Consider the following 10,791-nt stretch of genomic DNA (forward strand, 5'->3'; position numbering starts at 1 on the left):
TCTTGCCCAACTCAATGTTGGTAAAATCAAATTAATTCACTGCAGTGATTACTTTATATTTACTAAGAATCTCATTCATTTTAATTAAGTGATATATATTTTTTATATTTTTAAATAAGTCAATACGTATATTGAATGTCGTTCTTATTAGATAAATTATATCAATTAGTATTACGTAAAATTAAAATAATTTATTAGTGTAATCAATAAACATTTTTAATTGAGATTATCTGTTGTCACAAAAAAAGAAATGTCAACTTTACTATAGCCATCAATGCAGACCAAATTTACTAATATTTTTAATATTGCACATAAATCTTTTATTAACTAAATAAATTTGCACCCACTAAGAAATTGCTTCATTATATTCACTGGATACTTCCTTTTGATATATGTAATATATATATATATATCCGAAATGTTTAAGTGAAATGTCTATATCAAAATGATATGTTCACGAAGTTGTAGCATATGTACGTACTAAGTAATAATTTCGATTAATAACTAGGTGAAGACGGCACATACCTCAATATATATATATACATATATATATATAGAGAGAGAGAGAGAGAGAGAGAGAAAACTATTTGATTGATTAGTTGATTTACATTTATTTAAGCTTTTATATATAGTAGTATCGATAAATAAGAGTTTGTTACCGTTATAAGAATTTATGTAGTTTATTTAATTATATATTGTCATAAACTCCATCCATCTTTAATCAAACTCTTTAATTAAATCATCAAGTTATTAAACTATCTATTAATACATTAATTTTGTATTTTTATCGCTATTTGTAACGTTAACTATTGAATTTACGATTTCTTATGTGACATCCAAGATATCCATTTGATACACACTTCGTATCCAAACACATTACCAATAAAGTCTTTCAAATCAACTACATTTTATGTAATTAAAATCATCGATATTAATGAACAAAGTATTCATTATTCGGATTTCAATTTCATTATAACAATAAAAAATCAACATAAATAACTCATGAAACGTTCTGCTTGAGTATCAAATAGACAAGCATCGTGTACAATCAATTACACATTTATCTCTCTAATTATTTTGTTTTCCCTATGAGGGATCTCCCATGTTGGGACTTTGGTTCTCCCTCCAGTCTTACCGCATATGCAAAGAACATATAATGAGCACAATCTAGTACAGTCAGATAAATTCAAAACTCAAATATAATATGTAAATATATTTGGACGTCCACTCTATTATTACCCCACTCCCTATCCCACTATTTCTCTCACTGTACCCTCTCCTTCTTTCACCCTATTCTATTCATAGTTTACCCTTAAACACCAAACACTACAGCCACACAAGCCACTCATCGGCCTCAATCTGGCCACACATGCACATCGGTCTTTTGGCCATACACATACTCTATTTCCATCACTCCACCATCGGCTTCACTCAGCCACACACACGCCAGCCTTTCTTTAGCCACACAGGCACCCACAACAGCAACATACAGCCACTCACACACACATTAAGCCCTCTATTATCACGTCGACTGTACACTGCCACACACATAAACACCGACCGTTCTAGGCCACACACATCGGCAGTATCCTGCCACTCACGCACACACCGACCGTTCCTGGCCACACACATCCCCAATAGTAATTTACAACCATGCACACACATATATCAAGCCCTCTCATCTGACTGTACACTGCCACACACACACACACACACTGACTGTTCCCAGCCATGCACATCGACAACATACTGCCACTCACACGCACATCAACCTTCTTGTGGCCACACACATACTGATTTTTTCAGACCACACACACACGCACCGGCCTACTTTGGGCTACAGACACATGCACATCAACAACACACACACGCCACACTACTCACAATATACACACCACGTACTCGACAATGAATAAATGCTTAAGCCGACACCACTTCTTACTCTATCGTTGTCGGTAGCCTCCTTCTCTCCAGTCCCAATTATCGACACATCACCAGCAAAATCGCTCCCAAATCTCACCATACCTTGTCCTAACTACATTTCTGCCAATCATTTTCCCTCTACCTCTCTTACACTCAACTCCCTATCCATTTCTCACCTCCCTTCCTTCTTCAGTTTGAAATCCCTCCATATCAGTAATCTATACCGAAATCTAATCCATATATCACCATAATAATATATGACTATAAATCTTACCTCCAGCTTCTATCTCATCCTAACTCTATAACATTATCTCCATCGATACATTTCTTCAACTCACTATCACCGATTTTACTTTCCCCTATTTCATTTTCTTCCTTCATGTCGACTGACTCCCTCTCTTCTCCCCTTTTTCTGTTTTTTTTCCCAGTCCATTTTATATATCTTCCTCCCATTAAATCCTACCCATTTATTCCTAACTCTTTAATCCCCATCACTCATTTATTTGACTCTCTCTCCCTTTGACTCTACTAAACTATTACAATACTCCCCCCTTGAAAAAAAAATTGGACCCTCGACACATTACCTAGAGTAATTGCATATAGGTAGTCCTTATTTCATCCTCCCGTTCCTATGTTGTCTCTTTGTTATTGTGATGTTGGCACAACACTTTCACCATAGGTTTTACTTGATTTCTCAATTTTCTTTTTTGTTTTTCCAGGATATCGATTGTTTTTTTCTCATAGGTCAAATCCCTCTCTAACGGAAGTGACTCAACTGGTATAATATGTGTTGGATCGGGTTGATACTTCCGCAGCATCGATATATGGAATATATTATGGACCTCCGCATACCTCAGAGGAAGTGCTATTCTATAAGCCACTATCCCCATCCTTTCAAGAATCTCAAAAGGACCTATAAACCAGGGATTCAATTTTTCCTTTTTCCCAAGTTTCAGCAAACCTTTCATTGGGGATACCTTCAGGAATACATGATCTCATACCTCAAAAGTCAAGTCTCTCATTCAATTATCCGCATATCTTTTTTGCCTACTCTAAGCTGCTTGCAAGTTTTGCAGTATCACTGTCACCTTTTTAATAGTCTCTTTTAACAATTTCGGGCCCACTAGCTGCCTCTACCCAACCTCATGCCAACAAACAAGTGACCTGCATGGTCTAACATAAAGGGCCTTATAACGAGTCATTCCTACACTAGTATGATAACTATTGTTGTATGCAAATTCTGTCAGAGGTAGCATCTCTTCTAAACTTCCCCCAGCCTCAATAACACATGCTCTCAACATATCCTCTAGTACTTGTATGACTCTTTTTGTTTATCCATCCGTCTGTGGGTGGAAAGTTGTACTGAAATTTAAGTTAGTATCTACTACCTGCTATAGACTCCTCTAAATCTAGAAGTAAATCTGGGGTCTCTATCTGACATAATGAAAACTAGAATTCTATGTAACCGGATTATTTTCCTAATATATAATCCAGCCAACTGGTCAATTGAGTATGATACCTTCATCGGTAAGAAGTGCGAAGACTTGGTTAGGCGATCCACCACTACCCAAATATTGTCATGATTCTTACGAGTTCTCGGCAACCTAATCACAAAATCTATATAAATGTGTTCCCATTTCTACTCTGGTATAGGCAACAGTTGTAATAAACTCCTAGACTTTTGATGTTATACTTTCACTTGTTGACATGTCAAGCATCTTGACTCAAACTCTGCAACATCCCATTTCATTCCCTTCCACCAATAATACTTCTGTAAGTCTCTGTACATCTCGGTGCTCCCCCGGTGTATAACAAATCTGGTATTATGAGCTTCTCTGAGGATTTATTTTTGTAACTCTGCATTATCCAAAACACACATTTGAGTCCCAAACCAGAGTATCCCATCACTATGTATGCTATACTCCATTATTAGTCCTTATTCGACCCTTTCTCTTATTGCCTGTAGCTCGGTATCCTTCACCTGGCCCGTCTTAATCCTTTGAATCAAAGTTGGTTGAGCCCTCAAACTAGTAACATACTTCCCTCTACACCGTTCCCGAATCTCCACCTACTGTATAGCTTTTTGTAGGTTTCATTTGGACACCATTAGATGTGTTAACATCCTTGTACTCTTCCTACTGAGGGCATTGACCACTACATTCCATTTTCTTGGATGATACCAAATTTTACAATCAAAGTTTTTCAACAACTTTATCCATCATTTTTGTCACATATTCAGCTATCTCTATGTGAAAAAGTACTGCAAACTCTTGTAATCGGTATATATATCAAATTTCTCCCCATACAAGTAATGCCGCCACAATTTCAGTGCATAAATCACTGCAGCCAACTCCAAATCATGTGTTAGGTAATTTCTCTCATGTACTTTCAACTGCTTTGAGCCATATGTAATTACTTTTTCTTGTTGTACCAGTACATAACCCAGCCCCACACGTGACACATCACTATACACTGTATAAACCCCCTCACCTGTCAGAATGGTCAATACCGGCACTGTAGTGAGTTTCTGCTTAAGTTCATTGAAGCTAGCTTCGCAACTCTCATCACATTGAAATTTTCTATTTTTCTTAGTTAACTGAGTCAGCGGGGCTACAATACTCGAGAAACCCTTAACAAATATGCAATAGTATCTAGCTAAACCTAAAAAATTCCTGACCTCTGTTACAATCTTCGGTCTTTCCCCCTTTACTATTACTTCTACCTTTATAGGGTTCACAGATACTCCATCCCCAGACACAATATGACCCAGAAACAATATATGTTCTAGCTAGAATTTACACTTACTAAATTTTGCATACAACTTGGCCTTCCAAAGAATCTTCAACGCCCTGGATATGTTGGGCGTGTTCTGCTAAGTCTCTGAAGTATATCAAAATATCATCTATAAACACGATTACATAATGGTCCAACAGAGGTTTGAACACTCGATTCATCAGGTCCATGAATACTGCAGGTGCATTCGTTAGTCCAAAAGACATAACAAGAAATTCATAGTACCCATACTTGGTGCGAAATGTCGTTTTTGCTATGTCCTCAGCCCGCATTCTCAATTATTAATACCCTGATTGTAAGTCTATTTTTGAAAATACTCTAGCTCCCTGCAATTGATCAAAGAGATCATCTATTCTGGGGAGTAGGTACTTGTTCTTGATGGTTACTTGATTCAAGTCCCTGTAATCTATACACATCCGCATAGTCCCATCTTTCTTATTGACAAACAATACCGGCTCTCCCCATGGTGACACACTCGGCCTTATAAACTTTTTATCCAATAATTCTTGTAAGTGTTTATTCAGTTCCAACAATTCTGACCTCGCTATCCGATGTGACACCTTTAAAACGGGTTGTGTTCTCGGTTGTAACTTTATGGTGAACTCCACTTCCCAGTCTGATGGTAAGCTCGGAAGATCCTCAAGAAACACATCAAGGAAATCCTGTACCACTGGTATCTCCTACAGCATGAGTCTCTTACTTTCATGACCTACGAAACATGCTAATAAAAATATTACTGTTCAATATACATTTAAACCACTATCATAATACTATTAATGTCTCATGCAACTGAAAGTATCAACAACTGATTATTATTACATTTAGTCAATAAACTTTATTTAATAATTTTTTTATACGGTGCGACCCATTTTCCTTTTGATGGAGATAGTGAAGGGCTTTTCGTGTGGAATCTTAACTACTACCTCTTTACTAAAACAATCTACGTGTGCATGGTGTGTAGCGAGTCAATCCATACCTAAGATTACATCAAAATCTCTAATATCTAATAATATCATGTTTGCTTCTAATTTCCTCCCAGCTACCTCTACCACACATATAGTATATATCACATTAGTACATAGAGTCCCACTAGTGGGTGCAGACACTGTTAACATGTAGTCTAACACTACCGGTTCTACTTCCAACCTAAAGGCAAACATGTGTGAAGTGAATGAATGTGTGGCTCCAGGGTTAATTAAAACCCTAGCAGGAGAACCTGAAACATAAAATGTACCTTGTATCACTTCTGGGGTTGCTTCAACATCTTGAGTTATCAATGCGAATACTTGACCTTGCATTAACGGTTTACCGGGTTTTTTAGGTAGGGAACAATCTCCCACCAAGTTTTGGGAACTACCACAATAATAACATCCACGATTACCATTAGTACACGAGCGATCTCCATGACTCTTGCCATAACGTGAACAATTAGTATTCTTCAGGGGTATTTGGTGACCTAGGGTTAAGTCTTGTACTATCCTCTGTCTCTTCTCTATTTGGTTGAACTGCGGTGGCGTTCGCTTGTAACCAGAAAACCCTCTACTATATTCAATCCGTTCTCTTTGCAAAGTCTCTACTAGTTGTGCTTTTTCCAACACCGCGTGGTAGGTAGGGAGAACAAATATAACTACCTAATGATATAGCTCTGGTCTTAACCCCTTCTCAAACTTCATGGCCTTCTTTCACTCATTCATCATGGCCTCTGGAGAAAATGGTCCTAAACTTATATACTTCTCAGCATATTCTGCTATTGATCTCTTGTCGGAGTTCTGTAAACTCATTCTCTTTTTATTGTCTGATAAAGTCTGGGAAGTACTCTGCATTGAAAGCTTCAAAAAAGACTTCCTAAGTCATTGGGGGAATTAAGGCTCCCATTTTTAGGCCCCACCATCTTTCTGCTGGACCTCTCAACATAAAAGTAGTCAATTGTACCTTCTGTTCAGGAGTAACCTCTATCACATCAAATAACTTCTTGGTTTCTCTTATCCAAGCTTCAACCGCCAGTGGGTCAGAGTCCCCACTAAAAGCCGGTGGGTTGAGTCTTTGGCACTTTTCGATATTACTCGTGTTTACTCTACCATGACCAACGTTATGCTGTAGAGTATAGGTTATCTCCGATCAAGACTCCCTCTCTCTAATCATCATTATCAAGCTTTCGACCACCCTGCATAACTGGTTGAAATCATCTTGATGCCCAGTGGCCTGCCCTACTTGTGGTGCTGGTGGAATGGAATGAGGTCTCTGTTGGGCAGTGGGGGGCACAGAGGGATAAGGGGGTGGTCCTTGCGAAGCAGAGAGGGGCACTTAGTGGAATAAAGGTATCCCCTGTGGTGCTATCAAAATTAGTGAACAAAGTATTCATCGTTCGAATTTCAATTCCACTATAACAAGAAAAAATCAACATAAATAATTCATGAACCGTTCTTAGTCACTGCTTGAGTATCAAATCAACAAGCGTCCTGTACAATCAATTACACATTTATCTATATAATTTCTTGTTTCCCCTAAGAGGGATCTCCCATGTTGGGACTTTGGTTCCCCCTACAATCTTACTGCATCTACAAAAGATATATAATGAACACAATCTAGCACAGTAAAATGAATTCAAAACTCATATATAATACGAAATATATTTGGACATTCACTCTAGTATTATCCCACTCCCTATTCCCCTATTTCTCTCACTGTACCCTTTCATTTTTTCACCCTACTATATTCTTAGTTTACCCTTAAACACTAAACACTACAACCACACAAGCCACTCATCGGCCTCAATCTGGCCACAGACGCACCTTACCCTTTTGGCCACACATACACTTCATTTCTGTCACTCCACCATCGGCTTCACTCAGCCACACACACACGCCAGCCTTTCCCTGGCCACACAGGCACCCACTTTAGCAATATACAGCCACTCACACACACATCAAGCCCTCCACTATCACGCTGACTGTACACTACCACACACACACACACACACATCGACTGTTCTCGGCCATACACATCGATAGTATCCTTCCACTCATGTACACACCGACCGTTCCTGGCCATGCACATCCCCAACAACAATTTGCAGCCACGCACACACACACATCAAGCCCTCCCATCTGACTGTACACTACCACAACGCACACACGCATAATATACTGCCACTCACACATACATCGCCTTTTTGTGGCCACACACATACCAATTTTTCCTAAGCACACCCACACGCACCGGCCTACTCCGAGCTACACACACATGCATAATAATAACACACACACGCCACACTACTCACAATACACACACCATGTACTCGGTAATGAATAAACACTTAAGCCGACACCACTTTTTACTCTACCGTCATCAGTAGCCCTCCTCTTCTCCAGTCCTGATTATCGGTACATCACCAACGAAATCGCTCCCAAACCTCACCATACCTTATTCTAATTACATTTTGGCCGATCCTCTTCCCTCTACCTCTCTCATACTCAGCTCCTTATCCATTTCTCACGTCCCTTCCTTCTCCCGTTTGGAGTTCCTCTATATAAGTAATCTATACCGAAATCTAATCCCTGTATCACCAGAATAATATATGAGTATTATTTTACCTCCAGCTTCCATCTCCTCCTAGCTTAGTAAAATCCTCTCCACCGGTATGTTTCTTCGACTCACTGTCACCGATTTCACTTTTCCCTATTCCCTCTTCTTCTTTCTTATCGACCGACTCCTTCTCTTCCCCACTCTTTCTGTTTTTTTTCCCACCCCCTATTATATATCCTCCTCCAATCAAATCCTACCCATCCATTCCTAACCCTTTAATCCTCATCACTCATTTATTTAACTCCCTCTCCCTTTGACTCTACTAAGCTATTAAATCTTATTTTATAGATCTATTATCAAAATTTTAAACATTCAATATCAATTTAGAAGATAGTTATTAAATATTAAATCATGAGAGAATTGGAAGAAAATTAAAATTAAAAGAAAAATATAATTGAAAATTAAACCTTCAAGTATTCCATCTAAATTACCATCATATTTAGACTGTTCTAATTTGTTGGCCTCTTTTACAATTCTCAAATGAGAATTTAACATATTTTTATCATTCAAATAATAATAATAATAATAATAATAATAATAACAACATATTATCTTGGTGATCAAGTTTTGGCTTATAAAGAATTGAACTGTCAAGATACAATATATCCATCGTGAATGAAATTGGTGTGCTGACTGTAACGGCCCCGGAAATTTAAAATGAAATGTATATTAAAAATATCAAATGCGGAAGCGAAGTCCAAAATTCGATTAACATCCCTTACACTAAAACCAAAAACGTGCTCACAATATAAAAGATCAAACTACCTAAAGGAGAAACTTGAAAGTAAAAGCTACGAATATGACTATGGAGTCTTTAGGCGTCCCCTTCGTCGTCCTCCTGCGGAACCGGCTCGGGAACAATGTCTTCCTGATCTGAAATGATTAAATAAGGAATGATCTACACTAGCCCAGTAAAGACATCACGATATCTCACCGTCACGGAGGTAAAGGTGGGTAGAAAACACAAAAAGACCAATGGAGCATAATTTACAATAAATCCTTTTATCAATAATAAAACCCTTACCATTCACTTACCTCGGTGAAATTCATAAAAACAATATACGAAAGCAATAACATCATCATCATCATGAAATCATATATAAACTGTATAACATAATACTTATCAAGCCTTTCGTAATTCAATCGTTACACAACATATTTTCCTCATTTACCAGCCCACTAGTATCCATGGGGATCCATAGGGGTCCCGCTACCCGTTAACCCTTAACACTTGAAATCATATTCCAGGGCCGTCCCCATATCCCGTCCGGTATGGGCGTCAAAACTATAAACCTCATTACCCCGTCCGGTATGAGGGTGAAACGGGCCATCCCCATACCCCGTCCGGTATAGGCTCCAAAACACATAAGATCTCCATACCCCGTCCGGTATGGGAGACCACAATCCCGGTAGGGTTCTCTACGGATCCGGTCCGTCCACCATCTCCCAGGATATCTAGTCAGGCTGACCACGTTATACAATTACCCATTTACATAATCTTTCATTATCTTTTTCCTCAGTCAGCATCATCAATCCACATACAAACAAGCAAAACAGTAATTTATGCCCAACAGACAACATACAGCATCAATATCCTAGTCATTCAATCCATAATCAATAAAACAGTACAATATGCACACGAAATTATAAAATGAAAACATCAAACCTCATACTGCATTTAAAACTGTAAAACATGCCAAATAACAGTTAACCGACAACCACACTAGACTCGGGCTCCATTAGCGACCTTAAGCAATTTCACACATTCGTTGATTCATAAAATACCATTTTATCATTTATTGAACTTTAATACCGTGATAGGAAATAGGGTGAGGGGTCCTTACTCGTTTAGGGGTCCGAACACGGCTTCACAGTGCGCCTACAAGCTGTCCCCAATTTTCCCTAAATTTTTCCCGGGGCACTGAAACGCACTACTGGTACCTGCACGTGTTCCAAAAAATCCCAAATTAGGTCCAGGGCCCCTTTCGGCCAATATTGCAACTCCGGCACGGCGGCTCCGCCGTGCTCTGGCAACGGCACCGCCGCATGCGGCGGCGATTCGCCTCGGGTTGGCCGTTTTCGGCCGTTTCCAGCCGAATTCGGCCACACTCGCATTGGTTTCTGTGAATAAACAAACCTACGGCCCTCGGGGGGCCAGAAAACTACGGAAAATCGAAGCTTACCGGCGGCAGTGCTCTCGGGTGCGGCGGCTCTCCGGCGAGGTTCGTCTTTTGGTGATTCGGCTCCGGTCAACCTGTAGAGAAAAGAATGGTGATCACGGTGATATAAAAATTGCATCAAACGGAGGCCGGGAAGGGCCTCATCGGAGGCAAAAATCGAGGAGGGGCGCGGCGGCGCCGCTGGCTTTCGGCCGTATTTTCCGGCCGTTTGGCCGGGATTTTGGCTCTGATTTGGCCACAGGGGAAATCAGCGTGGAAAAACGAGTCAAGGGTATGAAATTTACCTCGATCGGCGGTCGAAAATCTCCCC

Source organism: Carica papaya, chromosome 9 (genome assembly GCF_054855325.1).
Source record: "Carica papaya isolate Zhongbai chromosome 9, ASM5485532v1, whole genome shotgun sequence".
In the NCBI taxonomy this organism is placed as follows: domain Eukaryota; kingdom Viridiplantae; phylum Streptophyta; class Magnoliopsida; order Brassicales; family Caricaceae; genus Carica; species Carica papaya.